Genomic DNA, 18359 nt, shown 5'->3' with positions numbered 1-18359 from the left:
TTTGAGACTCAGCCACGGTCTTCAGTTATCAGCTCCATCCCTTTGTTGGACCACTGAGGTCTAGTCAGTCCCCACTGGGCAAAAACTGGTTGACTCAACATTGTTTCCAGGTCATTTCAACCCCCCAAAAATCTGTGATGACATTGAATCAACGTGGAAAACTGATTGGATTTGCAAAAAGTCATCAATGTAAGGGCTTTTCGCCTTTTTGTTTTACACAACTTTTAACCTAACTCCAAAGATATGGTGCCATTTTTTGTTGATTTCATGTTGAATTCACCAAATGTAAATCAAAACTAGACATTGAACTGATGTCTGTGCCCAGTGGGTCATGTGTGTTGTTAATGCAGCACGGTCATCAATGTTGTATGGAGAGGAAATAAAACGTGTGCACCAGCCGATAATGTCCCTGGCAAAGATCGAGAGGTCAGAGCTGGGAGAGTGAGAAATAATGAGTTTCTTCCCAATGGGAAATCAAGGAATACTATCCAGATGAGGAACTATCAAACACCTGCCTTCAGCACTGGCCAACATAACATCTCACTGACCGTAGACTTGCTGTTGGTCATAAAACATAGCCCTTTGGGTTATTACTGTTACTGTCTTTTTTCTTTATCACTGTTGGAGATCAGCACTGACCACAATGGTGACCCTCAACATCATAATAGCAGTCAGTTAGTTGAGTCATTTGCTAATTGAAAATGTATTATTCTAGGTCTATTCATGCATAAAACCACAATCAGAACACCAATTTGAAACACCCCATGTGTTAATAAGTCATTTAGATTTCCAACTACCGCCCCCAAATCCTGTTGAGGTCTCTTGTTCTCATTTCTCGACCGCCCCGACAATATTTTCAAATGAATGACTTGACCTTCAAATGTTTGGTGTGATCAGCTGAAAACTCAACCTCCTCCAGAGCTGAACAGCTGTCAGCTGGTCAACCACCCATTTCAACATCACCTGCCTTGGCCTCCAAAATGACTATAACCTATTCACAACACTACTCAAGCCCCCCCACTGAGGCTGAGCATACAACTCAGCCAATAAGAGCCATGGCCAACTGTGTTCTGTATTGCAGCAGCAGTCTGACAAATACTGAAGAGGCACATGACTGCATACTCAGCGTATCATATCTCTGACATCATGAAGGAGCACTGCATCCCAGGTCTGCATGAAAAGGATACGGTTGGGTGCTGAACAAAGCACCTCTCTACCTCCATCCCTTCATCCATCCATCCCTCCTTTCTGAGGTGATTGAGTTGAGGACCCTGGTGGGTTATTCTGTCTTCTCTGGGGCTGCTTTAACAGGAATATCCTACAGCTGGCTGGGAGCCCTTGAGCAGATGGCCGCCACGGCTACAGTAAGAAGTAGCTCGCTGGGCGGCAGCAGAAGAGTGTCCTGTTCTCATTACACTAATGAATGTCTGGAGCCGCTCTGAGGCTCCGTGGTGGGCAATTTGGGCTTTTAAGGGGGCACGGTTCAGAGTTAAATTAGGTTTGAAATGATGCAAGGCACCCCCTGCCGCCCCAACACCGGTAGGCCTGAGGATGTTAGAAACTGGGTGTGTTACTAATTCAGCAAGTATGTGGAAATACTGCATGCATTACTATAAAACATTTTTTGTGTTTATATGAAGAGTATGATTATGATTGTATGCACATAGGATATCAAGTTTGTTGATGCTGAAAAGCAAAAGGAAATATTATTTCTGTTACACTTTATTTTAAGGTACACATATTTTCCACTGGTTTGTAGTTTATAAGAGGCTTTATATTCACAGGAGGCCTAGTTAAATAAAGGTTAAATAAAAAAATAAGGCCTTTATTATGTCTTATTAGACCTGTAGTATGCCTTAATGAAGTGTTTTCTTATTCAAACATTATACTTCATGTATTACTGGCCACTCCTTAATAACACAAGGCAAGCTGCAGTAGGTGGTATAGAGTACAGTATATACATATGAGATGAGTAATGTAGGGTATGAAAACATTATATAAAGTGGCATTGTTTAAAGTGACTAGTGATACATTTATTACATCCAACTTTTTATTATTAAAGTGACTAGAGATTTGAGTCAGTATGTTGGCAGCAGCCACTCAATGTTAGTGGTGGCTGTTTAACAGTCTGATGGCCTTGAGATAGAAGCTGTTTTTCAGTCTCTCGGTCCCTGCTTTGATGCACTTGTACTGACCTCGCCTTCTGGATGATAGCGGGGTGAACAGGCAGTGGCTCAGGTGGTTGTTGTCCTTGATGATCTTTATGGCCTTCCTGTGACATCGGATGGTGTAGGTGTCCTGGGGGGCAGGTAGTTTCCCCCCGTGATGCATTGTGCAGACCTCACTACCCTCTGGAGAGCCTTACGGTTGTGGGCAGAGCAGTTGCCGTACCAGGCGGTGATACAGCCCAACAGGATGCTCTCGATTGTGCATCTGTAAAAGTTTGTGAGAGTTTTGGGTGACAAGCCAAATTTCTTCAGCCTCCTGAGGTTGAAGAGGCGCTGTTGTGCCTTCTTCACCACACGGTCTATGTGAGTGGACCATTTCAGTTTGTCCGTGATGTGTACGTCGAGGAACTTAAAACTTTCCACCTTCTCCACTACGGTCCCGTCGATGTGGATAGGGGGGTGCTCCTTCTGCTGTTTCCTGAAGTCCACAATCATCTCCTTTGTTTTGTTGACGTTGAGTGTGAGGTTATTTTCCTCACACCACACTCCGAGGGCCCTCACCTCCTCTCTGTAGGCCGTCTCGTCGTTGTTGGTAATCAAGCCTACCACTGTAGTGTCGTCTGCAAACTTGATGATTAATGGCCACGCAGTCATGGGTGAACAGGGAGTACAGGAGAGGGCTGAGAACGCACCCTTGTGGGGCTCCAGTGCTGAGGATCAGCGGGGGGGGTTAATCGATGAGCTGTAATCGATGAACAGCATTCTTCCATAGGTATTCCTCTTGTCCAGATGGGATAGGGCAGTGTGCAGTGTGATTGCGATTGCATCGTCTGTGGACCTATTGGGGCGGTAAGCAAATTGGAGTGGGTCTAGGGTGTCGGGTAGGGTGGAGGTGATATGATCCTTGACTAGTCTCTCAAAGCACTTCATGATGACGGAAGTGAGGGGACGATAGTAGTTTAACTCAGTTACCTTAGCTTTCTTGGGAACAGGAACAATGCTGGCCCTCTTGAAGCATGTGGGAACAGCATACTGCGATAGGGATTGATTGAATATGTCCGTAAACACACCAGCCAGCTGGTCTGCATATGTCGTTTTTCCTGTGATTTGTATCATATTGAACAACAGTTGATGAAACTAACAGTGTAAAAGTGTGAGACAATGTAATCAGTGTTATTTCCTGGTAGTTGCAATTTCCTGAAATATAATCTCCACAGGACCTTCTAATCAGCAGGTGTTGCATGGGTGGGAGTTTCATCTTTCCATGCTGACATCACCAGGCAAAATCAGTGCGTTCAGCCCCTCTTTAAACCTCCTGTAAGACTGTAAATGTGTTGCATCTACAGCTCGTCAGTCATGCTTCTGTGAATCTGAGGACCTGTGAGGCCCTGGTGAGCAACAAGTTTTTACACGGGTCTCTATGACGCAGACCTGCTTCGTGGGCAGATGTTTTTTTTGAAGTAGATGGCATTGATTTTTCTAAATGTTTTCACAGACTGTACACTGCAAGCCACTTTTACCACTCAACTCAAATATTGCATGTTTTGAGCTCGAATCAGGATAATTCTCTTACAAATCTATTGCAATTCATTTACAAAATGGTTAAGCATAATCTGTTAGGAGACGTTTCCTGTGACTAATATGTTTCACATCCCACAGTGTCCCCAGTACGCCCTGCTCTACAAATCACTTAGATAGAGATGTGCTCTGTTCACATATGTGAAATGACACACCGTTGATGAATCATTGGCTTACCTATTTAAAAACATACAGTACTTTGAAAGAGCAACTTCTAAACCCTTGTCTCATCAGGTTTTGTGAAATTTCTTTGATAGATGATTATCTTACTAAATGCAAGTAGCCCATTCACAATGCTTGCAACAACTTCATTGATAATCCAGTGTGTACTGGCTAATACACAACTTTACAATTTGGGCAATTTAATCGGTGGAATGTCTGCATCTAACAAGTAAGTGAATCTTTCAAGCGTAAACTAAAGTCACAGGTTTAGATCCTGGATTGAAATGAATGTTCTTACATCAACAGCTTTTCTTTGTGATAAGTGACTGATGTGACCTTTAAACAGACTCCCAGACACTTGCAATGTAAGGACAAAGACTCACATCTCCTTAGAGATGAGCCCTGAGATTTCAATAAAACAAAAAGGTGAAGCATCTTCAATAAACACTGTGGCAGCATTCCCACTGAACGTCACACTGGAGGAGAATTGGCTACAAATGACTGTCTTGTCATGCAGCTCACAAAGGAAGTTAACATGGCTGTAATCTATTTAGCCTCTCTCACAGCACATTTGTCTTCTGACTTCAGCGCTTCACACTTGGACAATTTGAAATGCATTATTCTCCATCTACATTTAACTGCCGTCTTTGGTTTTATTGCGCTTTCTGCTTGCTGAATAGCTGTCTATTTTGTTCTTCGTTGCCCTTGTTTACAACTGTATTAATGCAAATTCAGCTTTTTGTGTAGACTAGAAATTGTTTACAGAAGAGGCACGTTAACACATTGTATGCTTAAAAAATGATCCATCTCCATCTCACCTGTTAATGGACCAATGTTTAAAATGGCATTATCATTAAATTAGCAGAACGATAGAGCTGTTTACCTCTGTATTACAACTATGTAGTGGTTAATCCTACAGTAGTATTGTGAAACATTGAATTCACTACAATGCCGATGGTAATATCATGAAGGAGCCTTTGTCATTGACATTCAGAATCCTCTTTGCCTATTCCAGAGGGAAAGGTTTGAAATAGGCCTCATCTCCAATGCAGCCGTTTTTTAAAACTCAAAATCAAATCATTTCTGGGTAACAATTGTTTTCAAATAAAATGGTCAAAAATGAACAAAAATAGCTTCTTAGCGAAGGGCAATTTCTCAAGTAAGAATTTTGCCGGGACTGTCTGGACGTGGTCTGAGTGGGGAGGGGAAACAAAACCAGGCCTATTAACTATTAACTAATTCACTGTATGTTGATGTCTTCATGGAAGGCCAAAACACCATCCCACCAAAACAGGCTGAAATTGCAGGCAGTCTTGTCAAACAGCTCTTACCCTAAAAGGGCATTATCATAATTTCACAGTATTATTCCAACCTCATAGAGTTAATATATAAAATACAAGAAAATCATGTTTTCGACTGCACTAGGCCTTTAAGAAACAACTGAAAATGGAAACCTTACAGGTGAATAATCTTATTTTGATCACCTTTGTTGCTGAACATTTTCACACTCAATCATCAAGTTTGCAGACGACACTACAGTGGTAGGCTTGATTACCAACAACGACGAGACGGCCTACAGGGAGGAGGTGAGGGCCCTCAGAGTGTGGTGTGAGGAAAATAACCTCACACTCAACGTCAACAAAACAAACTTCAGGACTTCAGGAAACATCAGAGGGAGCACCCCCCTATCCACATCGACGGGACAGTAGTGGAGAAGGTAGTAAGTTTTAAGTTCCTTGGCGTACACATCACGGACACACTGAATTGGTCCACCCACACAGACAGTGTGGTGAAGAAGGCGCAGCAGCGCCTCTTCAACCTCAGGAGGCTGAAGAAACTTGGCTTGTCACCAAAAGCACTCACAAACTTTTACAGATGCACAATCGAGAGCATCCTGTCGGGCTGTATCACTGCCTGGTACAGCAACTGCTCCACCCACAACCGTAAGGCTATCCAGAGGGTAGTGAGGTCTGCACAACGCATCACCGGGGGCAAACTAACTGCCCTCCAGGACACCTACACCACCCGATGTCACAGGAAGGCCATAAAGATGATCAAGGACAACAACCATCCGAGCCACTGCCTGTTCACCCCTCTATCATCTAGAAGGTGAGGTCAGTACAGGTGCATCAAAGTAGGGACTGAGAGACTGAAAAACAGCTTATATCTCAAGGCCATCAGACTGTTAAACATCCACCACTAACATTGAGTGGCTGCTGCCAACATACTTACTCAACTCCAGCCACTTTAATAATGGAAAAATGTATGTAAAAAATGTATCACTAGCCACTGCTCAAAAAAATAAAGGGAACACTAAAATAACACATCCTAGATCTGAATGAATGAAATATTCTTATTAAATACTTTTTTCTTCACATAGTTGAATGTGCTGACAACAAAATCACACAAAAATTATCAATGGAAATCATATTTATCAACCCATGGAGGTCTGGATTTGGAGTCACACTCAAAATGAAAGTGGAAAACCATACTACAGGCTGATCCAACTTTGATGTAATGTCCTTAAAACAAGTCAAAATTAGGCTCAGTAGTGTGTGTGGCCTCCACGTGCCTGTATGACCTCCCTACAATGCCCGGGCATGCTCCTGATGAGGTGGCGGATGGTCTCCTGAGGGATCTCCCCCCAGACCTGGATTAAAGCATCCACCAACTCCTGGACAGTCTGTGGTGCAACGTGGCGTTGGTGGATGGAGCGAGACATGATGTCCCAGATGTGCTCAATTGGATTCAGGTCTGGGGAACAGGCGGGCCAGTCCATAGCATCAATGCCTTCCTCTTGCAGGAACTGCTGACACACTCCAGCCACATGAGGTCTAGCATTGTCTTGCATTAGGAGGAACCCAGGGCCAACCGCACCAGCATATGGTCTCACAAGGGGTCTGAGGATCTCATCTCGGTACCTAAAGGCAGTCAGGCTAACTCTGGCGAGCACATGGAGGGCTGTGCGGCCCCCCAAAGAAATGCCACCCCACACCATGACTGACCCACCGCCAAACCGGTCATGCTGGAGGATGTTGCAGGCAGCAGAACATTCTCCACGGCGTCTCCAGACTCTGTCACCTCTGTCACGTGCTCAGTGTGAACCTGCTTTCATCTGTGAAGAGCACAGGGCGCCAGTGGCGAATTTGCCAATCTTGGTGTTCTCTGGCAAATGCCAAACATCCTGCATGGTGTTGGGCTGTAAGCACAACCCCCACCTGTGGACGTCGGGCCCTCATACCACCCTCATGGAGTCTGTTTCTGACCGTTTGAGCAGACACATGCACATTTGTGGCCTGCTGGAGGTAATTTTGCAGGGCTCTGGCAGTGCTCCTCCTGCTCCTCCTTGCACAAAGGCGGAGGTAGCGGTCTTGCTGCTGGGTTGTTGCCATCCTACGGCCTCCTCCACGTCTCCTGATGTACTGGCCTGTCTCCTGGTAGCGCCTCCATGCTCTGGACACTATGCTGACAGACACAGCAAACCTTCTTGCCACAGCTCGCATTGATGTTCCATCCTGGATGAGCTGCACTACCTGAGCCACTTGTGTGGGTTGTAGACTCCGTCTCATGCTACCACTAGAGTGAAAGCACCGCCAGCATTCAAAAGTGACCAAAACATCAGCCAGGAAGCATAGGAACTGAGAAGTGGTCTGGTCACCACCTGCAGAACCACTCCTTTATTGGGGGTATCTTGCTAAATGCCTATAATTTCCACCTGTTGTCTATTCCATTTGCACAACAGCATGTGAAATTTATTGTCAATCAGTGTTGCTTCCTAAGTGGACAGTTTGATTTCACAGAAGTGTGATTGACTCTTGCATCTTGCCTATGCCGTTCTGTACCATCACTCATTCATATATTTTTATGTGCATTTGTGTGTATAAGGTAGTTGTTGTGGAATTGTTAGGTTAGATTACTCGTTGGTTATTACTGCATTATCGGAACTAGAAGCACAAGCATTTCGCTACACTCGCATCTGCTAACCATGTGTATGTGACAAATACAGTTTGATTTGATTTGATTTGAAATGCATGAGCTTTATGATTTACAAGAATTCACTGAAACCCGCACTAACCAACGTTATATTAACAGTATTGCACTTTTAATGTAACCTCATTTTGGCCAGCTAAAGCTATATAAACAATATTATACTGTTCATATAACCGTGGGTTAGTGTGGGTTTTCAGTGAATTTATGTAAAGCAACATTATGGACTAAACGTTCAAATCCTGCTGCTACTGCAGGATTATTTTGCTGCAACAAAACTAGTCAAATTAAGAGTCAACATCTGTATGACACACTCGACAGATCAAAGCAACAGAGTAACATTAGAGTATAATGTCCTTGCAGGATGCTCTTTTAAAGACAGCTAAATATGTCATTACGCTCAGTCGCATGAGAAAAGACTAGAGCCACAGATGAGAAAATACTTAGGCCACAGTAGGTACAAGAAAATAAACCATAAAAATAAACAATACAATTTCACACAGAACACCAGAAGATCATTTTTAAACGCCATCCGACGGTCTGGTCTCCCCTAGACTTGTTACATGGTCCACATGGTTATGTATGATTAGACCTAAAAAATGGGGTCCCTCTTTGTTGGATTTCAGGTGGGTGGTTGTGCACTACACCCTAGCTACCAACCCCAGTTATGTACAGCTAGATGAGATCCGCAGATGGTCTGAGACAGTCAGACCGTCCCTGCCAGTTTAGCCAGCTGTGCTGCTGTGCTATTTGGTAAACCCAGTTCTGGCCTTATAGGGGGATTATAGCCTGAGGCGGAGGTCTGCCTCCCTGCCTGCCTGCGCTTTAATGGCTGAGGGATGACTGGGCGTCAGTGTGTCAGAGGACAGCAGCATTAGTTGCACAGATTTTAGACAGTGGCAAAGAGAGAGAGAGTGAGAGAGAGAGAGGGAGAGCAGCACTCTGCTAAGTGGCGTCTAGGGGGCTAATGAGCCCACAGGAAGAGAACTGGGATAAGGAGCTATGATAAACTCCAGGAAGTAATGTCTGCACAGACACTAGAACATGTCTTGGGTTTAAGGAATGGGTGAAATGTAATTGTTTAGAGAAATGTTGCTGACAGTTTTGTAATGGCTCTGTTTAGTTTTTTTTGTTTTAGCTAGTCTGATGAACTTTTATCCACTAACTCAGTAATGCCCCTATTGATTCAATACAACATGCACTCCAAAAAGGTAGTAAGTAATGCTGTAGACCAGGGGTATTCAACTCCTGACCATATGGGGTCCGGAGCCGGATGTTTTTCTGTTCTACCTGATAATGAATTGCACCCACCTTGTGTCCCAAGTCTAAATCAGTCCCTGATTAGAGGGGAAGAATGAAAACGCAGTGGAACTGGCTTGGAGGTTCAGAGTTGAGTGTGAGGGCTGTAGAGAGTGGAGTCAAGATTGCAAGTTTACTCCAAGAAAGATGCAGTAGAGTCAATGGCTGCTTCTTCAGTCTACTCTAAGGCACTAGTGTCAGTAACTGTCTTGAGCTCAAGACTCTTGACAGTGTAAATACATGATCTCATCCCGAATATGAGTCGAATTTTAAAAGAAGATGCTGCAATATGATCTTTGAAATCTATGCTTGTAATTCAATTGGAAAGGAAAGTTGTAGGCTAAATTCTATCAACAGAACCGCTTGCAGACAACTAAGGAAAGCCAACTGGAAATGCCTCAAATAATGATCAGTTCAAGTAATCATGAGAATCAATGCCTTCATCCTGACCTCAGCAAATACAAAAGATGGAAAACATTTGGAAAGGACAAAACAATCCCGGGGATTGTGTGTGCGTGCGTGAGTGAGTGAGTACAGTATTTAGGGGATATACTGCATTTTCTCACATCGATCCCCTATGAAACAGCGATGAAAGACGCAGAATGCAAAGCAACAGCAGGAAAAAGCTTGTGATGAATCTGGTGCATTAATATACACATTGAGCATTGGCACAGGGGGCCAGCAGCACAGATGTTGTGTAAACAAACAGGACATTAGAACTCCTTCCTGTGAAGGGGAAAAGCTGACAGGTTACTAAAGCCATTATCCATACAGATGAGGCTCACCAACCCCACAGTGAACGCTGCTGCCTCCCAGTCTGAGTGGCCAAAACGATTTTGGACCATGAAACAGAGAAAAGCATGACAGTCTTACGCTCTCCAAGATCAGCAGTCAGCCTCACAGTTTTCTGGAGGAGAAATAAACATGATGAAATAATGTATCTATAAATTGTTGTTGTATCTCAATGTATTTATGCTTGCTAGCTCTTTGACAAGCTTTTAGTGTCCAGAAAGAACTGTCTGGGTATTACTAATGATTCATCCTACGCAGTGTCAAATGATGACAATCTAGAATATAAACGTTTCTCCACAGATCAGAATGTTTGGGGGCGTACAAGTTTTCCACCGGAAGCAGATGGTCAACTGAACTATTTACAAACGGGGAGGAAGGACCAAACACTCAAGACCTCTGCTTTGCTCTCTGAGGAAAACAATTTATGCCTGTAGCCTCTCTGCAGCAAGCAAAACAACTTTTTATCACTACTTTTGTATACTATCTCATAAACAGCTTTGTGTAAAACAAAGAAACCAACAGAAGTGTCTCAGCAGGTTTCCAAAGCAGAACCGAAGATACCGTCTTACATCCACTTAACTTTTCCTACAATGTGCTGTAAGGTCCTATTGAGGTGCTTATCTATGTTAAACACCTTTCAACAAGGTAGGTCCTCCTTTGGGACAACGGATTTCTTTGGCAAGACAACAATGGGATTATTCTATGTGCAAAGTGCAGATACGCTGCTATGTAAAGGTCACAATAACTGAAGACTGATAAGAAACCTGAATCGGTGAGGCCTACAGGACCAAATGTCATTGTATGTGTACCTGGAGGAAGAATTTTCATGTGGAAAAGATCTTAACGCCCTTAAAGGCTCTTAAAACCCAAACACATGACCGGGAATACTTCAAAGCTTAAGGAGCTGGGGTTTTGTTTATCAGGGCACACAGGTACAGATGCAGGTATAGACGGAGGAAATGCAGATGAGTTTCGTAAATTACATAAATTGACTGAAAACCCACACTAATACATGGTTATATTAACAGTATTTCCCTTTTAATGTGGACTACTTTTGACCAGCTAATAGCCTATCAAACTATCAAGCAACATGGATTAAATGTTCAAATACTGTTGCTGCAGGATTATTTTGTTGTGACAATATAGGTCAAATTAAGATCCTACATCTGTAAGCAATTTTGAGAAGAAAAAAACATGTTATATTTGTATCAGTACTAGCATGGTTTGTTTATATTGTATTACATATTTGAATGTTTTAATCTACAGTATATATATATATATATATATATTGACACGGTTAGTCTTTTTGTCATACACATGTCAAGGACACACACAAAAGTACTAACAGTGTCAATGTCTTAAGTGTTTGCAGCGATACAGTAAGTAAGCAGACTGAGTAGCAGACCAGTGGAGTTGGAATAGTGCAGGTAAGATGTGATTGTATCGGTAGCAGTAGGACACAGTAAGGGTATTTAAAGGACACAGTCTGCAGCATTGTGTATGTGCAGAGTTTGTTTACTGTTTAGGATGCAGTTATCTATCCAGGCGTGATGAGGTGAATGCATTCATTCATTTACATGGATGAATCTTAACAGACTGTAGGTGAGTATAATTATGTTGCTGTGATGTACAAGCTGCGTACAGGATGACAGTAAAAGTCCACAAGTTTATTACAACTTTGAATCCAAGATTAAATAAAACATATGTTATCAGTTGTTTTACTGTATTTAATCCACATTTGATTAATACATCATAAAGGCTTTTCAAATAAAATCATATTTCTTTCATGCATATTATGTCAGACTAGGTTTGACGTACAAGGTTTGTATGTTCTTCCAAACCAAAACCCTGTCTGCAGAAAATAATAAAGAATCAAGTGTTTCGTGGAGATCAGAGCCCCTGAAAATCTATTCCAAATCATGGAGGTATTTCATGTGAATCAATTAAATCTCATTAAGAGAGCGGAGGGAAATACAAACAAACTCAATTGAAGCAATGGCATAAATAAATAAACAGCATTCAAAATGTGATTTATCCCTGTCACGCCTGCTCCAGCTCTCTCCCCCTTGTGCTCGTGGGTGCCCAGCACTACGCACTCCTGCCACCATCATTACGCACACCTGTTTCCCTCGTCACCCGCTTCAGCAAATTATTGGACTCAATCACCTGTTTTTTTACCTCCCCTATACTTGTCAGTTCCTCAGCTCTGTTTCACACTGCTGCATTAATTGTCATATGTCGTTATGTCACCCGGTGCTGACCGTTCCAAATGAAATGTTGACCCCCATACCTGCTTCTCATCTCCAGCATGAGTCCTTACAATGCCAGTGAGTTGTTAATTATCATGGCAAAGGTATGATGTGTAGATAGATATACAGACAGCTCTGAGCTTCTGTGTTTAGTGACTATTTGTTGCATCGCCACATTTTTTTATTGAATTTTTATTAACTAGGCAAGTCAGTTAAGAACAAATTCTTATTTTCAATGACAGTCGAGGAACAGTGGGTTAACGGCCTGTTCAGGGGCAGAACGACAGATTTGTACCTTGTCAGCTTGGGGATTTGAACTTGCAACCTTTCGGCTGCAAGTCCAACTCTCTAACCACTAGGCTACCCTGCCTCAGCTTCCTCCTCTTATCTGTGCTGGCTGTAAAAATGACAGGACGACTGCCAGCAGGGAGGATTCAAAGGTGGACAGAAAAGACAAATAAAAAGTACTTCCCAACTGGGACGGATTGCCTCTTGGGGACCTGTTAAAAGACTGCACGCTCCGGAAAACAATGTAATGAGAAAGTTAGGTGGTGCAGCTTTATTCAGGGCCGGACTGGGAACAGAAATCAGCTCTGGTGTTTCTAACACAGCGGCCCATTTTTCCCCCCTTGAGGCCCCACACGGCCCATTTAAAAAAAAAACTATGCCCCAACAACAGCCCTTTTATTTGACTGAGGTCTCCATTAGCCCAATAATTATAATTTGGTGCAAAAAATAGAAAGATAACTAGTACGACAGGCCCACTGGGCTAATAGTAGACCAACCCATCTGGCATTTGCCCAAAATGCCAGATTGTCAATCCACCCCGGTTTTATTAGCGGAACGTGCAGCATCAGCAAAGGTGTCAAACAAGCCTGTTGTGCCTGACGCAGCTTGTAAAATTGTGCCTTTTTTCATCATCTTCAGGGAGTGCTGTCCATGGGATTATAGATAGGCCTTCAGTAAATCAATCAAGGGTAGCTAACATGGTACTTTATTTCCCTCAACAACCCAGACTCACATCACTCGCAGAACAGAAAAGTGTTTCATTTGACTAAAGATTGACTGTCAAACACTGACATAATTGTTTTCTCGCTGTTGTGTGGCATGGTTGTGGAAAGAAATAACATACCAAGTTAGCTACAGGCTTTGGGTGGGTCAAGCAGTCTATCTGACACCTCGGCCAATCATGTGGAAGGCCTGTGAAAACATTGGGTTTGATGGTGATGCAACGAAGGTCAATACAACACAAGCTAAATCTCTCTTTCCACAGTTATTGATTGCTTTCAAAACATTCACAGTCATCTGAGAAGTGATGAGATACGAACAATCTCAAACTATGACATCAAGGATAAAATGTTTAACGTGCTGCAGTACAGCAAGTAAGGGACTTCATATGCTGACTAGGCAACTTTTCTGCAGTAGAGTAATTGTTGTTAGACAACTCCTGTATCTAATGATCAGTCCCCGTGGATTGCTCCACGCTTGCTTACTTTGCAGTGAACCCCAGAGGGGCAGTAACTTTTTCTGCTTAGCCTTAGATATAAATTAAGATGGTATTTTCAAGATTTATGCTACTATATCCATCTATGATGGTTGAGTATGTATTCTAACATTAACAAAGTAATGAATGGGGAATCTTTTAACAATTCTTTCAACAGGACACAGCTGATGAGACATTGATAGATGGTACCCAGTCATCTGTGATGCCACTATTCCTGCCAAAGATGACATGTTCTAAAATCTCTCTCAATTTTCTTTAGTGGTGTCTTAAAGTATCATAATAATCTTTATAAACTCAAATACTACAAACTCTATCATGTTATCACTTGACCAATCAGGGCACAGATAACATTATCGCAATAAGGTAATACAATTAGATTCCCATATTCTCTCACAGAAAATATCTGACAATTTACTGTAACCACAGGATTTACTGTAACCAATATGGGATTGAGATAATCACGATTCAATAAAACTATTTGGCTAAAATACTGAAATATCCATTGATTGATAGATTCTCCCCCACAAACCCCCTACACACTCCTAAATCTCCAAGTGTAATATGGGTGTTTCCATGGAAACCCCATCTGCTGACATTACTAGTTAGTAATGTTGGTGAGCCCCATTCGTTTCTCAGCCCCTGTTTCAATCTACAGGAAAGGTCCTTGACTTATATCGCTGCTGTATGGCATCCAAGGCCTCAGGAGCCTGTGTCAGCAGGGACTGTATCTTTCAGTGGTAGCTGGCGCAGTGTGGTAGTGGCATACCAAAACGGTTAGGGATTCTTAGAAAAGATAGACAGCTGCAAAAAAAATGGAGCCTTACACTAGCTGCTGCTAAAGTGTGATGTTACACAAATATACTGTATAGAGCTGAGTGGCTTGTCATTTTGGGGTTTCTGTTCAGATAACATTACCAGGGAGGTAAAGACAGATAATTCATTCTGTATTATCTAATTGTGATTCAAGATTATTGGAATACTTAACTCTCAAAATTATTTCATTTCCCACTGTAACTCTATGGTGGCACATAATGATGAGTTTGGAGAAAGTCTGGAATTAAGTCTATCGCAGGCATTGCCTATCTGACCCCACCTTATGCCAAGGTACAGCTACAGTATAATATGGGTTATAAAGAGGGTTAATGAAGAGTATAAAAGCTTGAAGTTAAAGCTGTGTTTTTCACCTTTATTTCATAATATCAATGAAAGGACACAACATAAGAGCTGACTATAATTAGTCAAGATGTCTCAGTGGACACAGCTGTCCAGAAATATAGTACAGTACTGTGAGGGCTGATCAGTTTGGCACATCTCAGATGGGGACCGAACAAAAACAGCCTGCACTACTTTATGCAAATGCCGAAATTAAAATCAACCTACTTTAATGAGGACATCAAAGTGGCGCCATGCAACTGGAGCTCTGCCTAAGTCACTGACTGCAGAACCAGAGAGATTCTGCTCCAGTGCTCCAGAGCCCCGTCTATTATACACTTCTGAACACACAGGGCCACTTGGCTCCGGCTCTTAAATCAAATCAAAGTTTATTTGTCAAGTGCGCCGAATAGAACAGGTGTAGACTTTACAGTGAAATGCTTACTTACAGGCCCTAACCAACAGTGCAATTTTTTTGTAAAAAAATAGGTATTACAGTGCCTTGCAAAAGTATTCATCCCCCCTGGCATTTTTCCTATTTTTTTTGCATTTTTTGCATAAATTAAAAAAATTACTTGTTTCAAAAAATTCAAAAAAATAAAAACATAAAAGTGGTGTGTGCATATGTATTCACCCCCTTTGTAATGAAGCCCCTAAATAAGATCTGGTGCAACCAATTACCTTCAGAAGTCACATAATTAGTTGAATAAAGTCCACCTGTGTGAAATCAAAGTCTCACATGATCTGTCACATGATCTCAGTATATATACACCTGTTCTGAAAGTCTGCAACACCACCAAGCAAGCGGCACCACCAAGCAAGCGGCACCACCAAGCAAGCGGCACCACCAAGCAAGCGGCACCACCAAGCAAGCGGCACCACCAAGCAAGCGGCACCACCAAGCAAGCGGCACCATGAAGACCAAGGAGCTCTCCAAACAGATCAGGGACAAAGTTGTATAGAAGCACAGATCAGGGTTTGGTTATAAAAAAATATCAGAAACTTTGAACATCCCACGGAGCACCATTAAATCCATTCTAAAAAATGTGAAAGAATATGGCACCACAACAAACCTGCCAAGGGAGGGTCGCCCACCAAAACTCACGGACCAGGCAAGGAGGGCATTAATCAGAGGCAACAAAGAGACCGAAGATAAAATAGGAAAAATGCCAAGAGGGTGAATACTTTTGCAAGCCACTTGTAGGTTAACAATAGATTAGTAAGGTAATAAAATACAACAGTAAAAAGACAGTGAATAATAACAATAGCGAGGCTATATACAGGCACTGGTTAGTTGGGCTAATTGAGGTAGTATCTACATGTAGGTATGGTTAAAATGATTATGCATATACTGTATGATAAACAGAGAGTAGCAGTAGCGTAATAGAGGGGTTGGCGGATGGTGGGTGGTGGGACACAAGAGATTTGAGATCTTAGAGATTTGAGACTTGTTTAAACACAGAGAGTTCCTGATGAAGACAAAATTAACTTCCTCACAGATGATCAACCTGAAAATGAGAAACATTGGATCTATACTAAGTCATGATTGTTTTACTGTAAGGTTTCACACCAAGCAATTCAGCCCATTGTGTAAAAGGCCATTCAAACAGTATGTTGCATACATTGACCAAAAGGAAAATGCAGCCTTTTTTTAAGTAACTTGGAAAAGGCCCCTTAACCATCTACTGTATACGCATTATGTTTAAATGGATCACCCATAATATTATTTAATAACAGTATTCACTGTCAAGCCTCACCTTAAAGTTTTGAAGCACTACTCAAGTGCTATCACAAGGATGGAAGCAAGAAGGCTCGTTATTACAGTAACCAGTAGCTGTTGAGTGTGTCAAAGGTTGACACTTGCAATGCAGCAGCAACTCACCTTAGCGTGCATTTGTATGTGTGCCTGCCTGCCTACCTGTGTGTGCGTGTTTGATGGTCACTTGGCTGTCTCTGGATCTAGCCCTCACCCTCTTCACCTCTGCACCTGTCTCTGTCTCATGGCACCAATTATTTAGAAGAGAGCAGGACCCACGCAGCAGCACTGAGCCAGGTCAGTTCTACAGAGTTACCTCTTCTCTGCAGGAGTCACCCTGTCAAAATAGCATACAGCTCTGCTAGTGAACTGCCCCAACTGTCAACTCTACAGAGCTGATTGAACAGATTCCATCATTTATACCCTGCACGTTTTCAAGTTATTCAAACCCTAACCCACAAATTCTAATATTTCACCACTAGCTTTAATTGTCAATCATATCAATAGGCCTACAGCCCCTCTTTTCCTCCAGTAAGTGTTTTATTACTGATATTCCCAGTTTTTGACTGATAGGTTTTCCCATATTAGAGAGATGAACTGTGTGGTAATTGAATAGCTGGAGTTGTTCCAGTGCTTTGGATAGCAGAACAGCGTGTCTAATACAGATGAGCCAGATGACACCACTACTTTTATCCAGAGGCGTCCAGATAGTGTTACAATATTAAATGAGATACATTATGTAGTTTTGTCGTCAAAGAGCCAATGTTTTTGGAATATCATTTTTGGCTCCAGTTAGTCCGTATAATTTAGCATCAATCACCAGGTGCATACCCTTAGGGCAACAGATTGTATAATGACTTCTGGTGACTAATATGGGTTGGTATGTGATTTTTTGTTGTTGTAAGACATATGTTGATAAATACAACTTGATAAAGGACACGTAGCAATTTATTCCTGCTTAATAGCCATGCAGACTTAATTTAACTTAGACAAAAGTCTTGCAAACAGTGCTGAATATTGGCATTTCGAATGGATTTTCTTATTGCATTCTAAATACAGTTATCGTGCAACCCACAATGCATCCTCTAAATCTCATTTCAGTCAGTCACAATCTTGGTTGCCAGAAGCTACAGAGCCTTCAGAAAGTATTTACACCTCTTACTTTTTCCACATTTTGTTGTGTTACAAATTGGGATTCAAATGGATTTAATTGTAAAAAAAAACATTCAACAATCTACACAAAAAGAAATCGAAAGTGGAAGAAAAATTTAGGCTTTTTTTAACACTAATATATCTTCATTAAATAGGTGTTCAACCCACTGAGTCAATACATGTTAGAATCCCCCTTGGTTAAGTCTCTAAGAGCTTTGCACACCTGGATTGTACAATATTTGCCCATTATACTATTTTCAACTTTTCAAGCTTTGTCAAGTTGGTTTGTTCATCATTGCTAGAAAGCCATTTTCAAGTATTGCCATAGATTCTCAAGCCAATTTAAGTCAAAACTGTGACTAGGCCACTCAGGAAAATTCAATATCATCTTGGTAAGCAACTCCAGTGCATACTTGGCCTTGAGTTTTAGGTTATTGTCCTGCTAAAAGTTGAATTTGTATCCCAGTGTCTGTTGGAAAGCAGAATGAACAAGGTTTTCCTCTAAGATTTTGCCTGTGCTTACTGTAGGTCTATTCTGTTCATTTTATCCCCCCCAAAAA

The 18359-nt window shown here is 42.0% G+C and overlaps 1 protein-coding gene across 3 annotated transcripts in view; it reads right to left on the bottom strand.

Annotated features, from left to right (window-relative positions):
* The window catches only part of khdrbs2 (KH domain containing, RNA binding, signal transduction associated 2), a 124305-nt gene that overhangs the window by 64104 nt on the left and 41842 nt on the right, over nt 1-18359 (bottom strand). The gene's annotated exons all lie outside the window — the stretch shown is intronic.

The sequence above is a fragment of the Oncorhynchus tshawytscha genome, linkage group LG01 (assembly GCF_018296145.1).
Source record: "Oncorhynchus tshawytscha isolate Ot180627B linkage group LG01, Otsh_v2.0, whole genome shotgun sequence".
NCBI lineage: Eukaryota > Metazoa > Chordata > Actinopteri > Salmoniformes > Salmonidae > Oncorhynchus > Oncorhynchus tshawytscha.
Note: the sequence above shows the minus strand (reverse complement) of the source record. Positions and strands in the feature narration are given on the sequence as shown.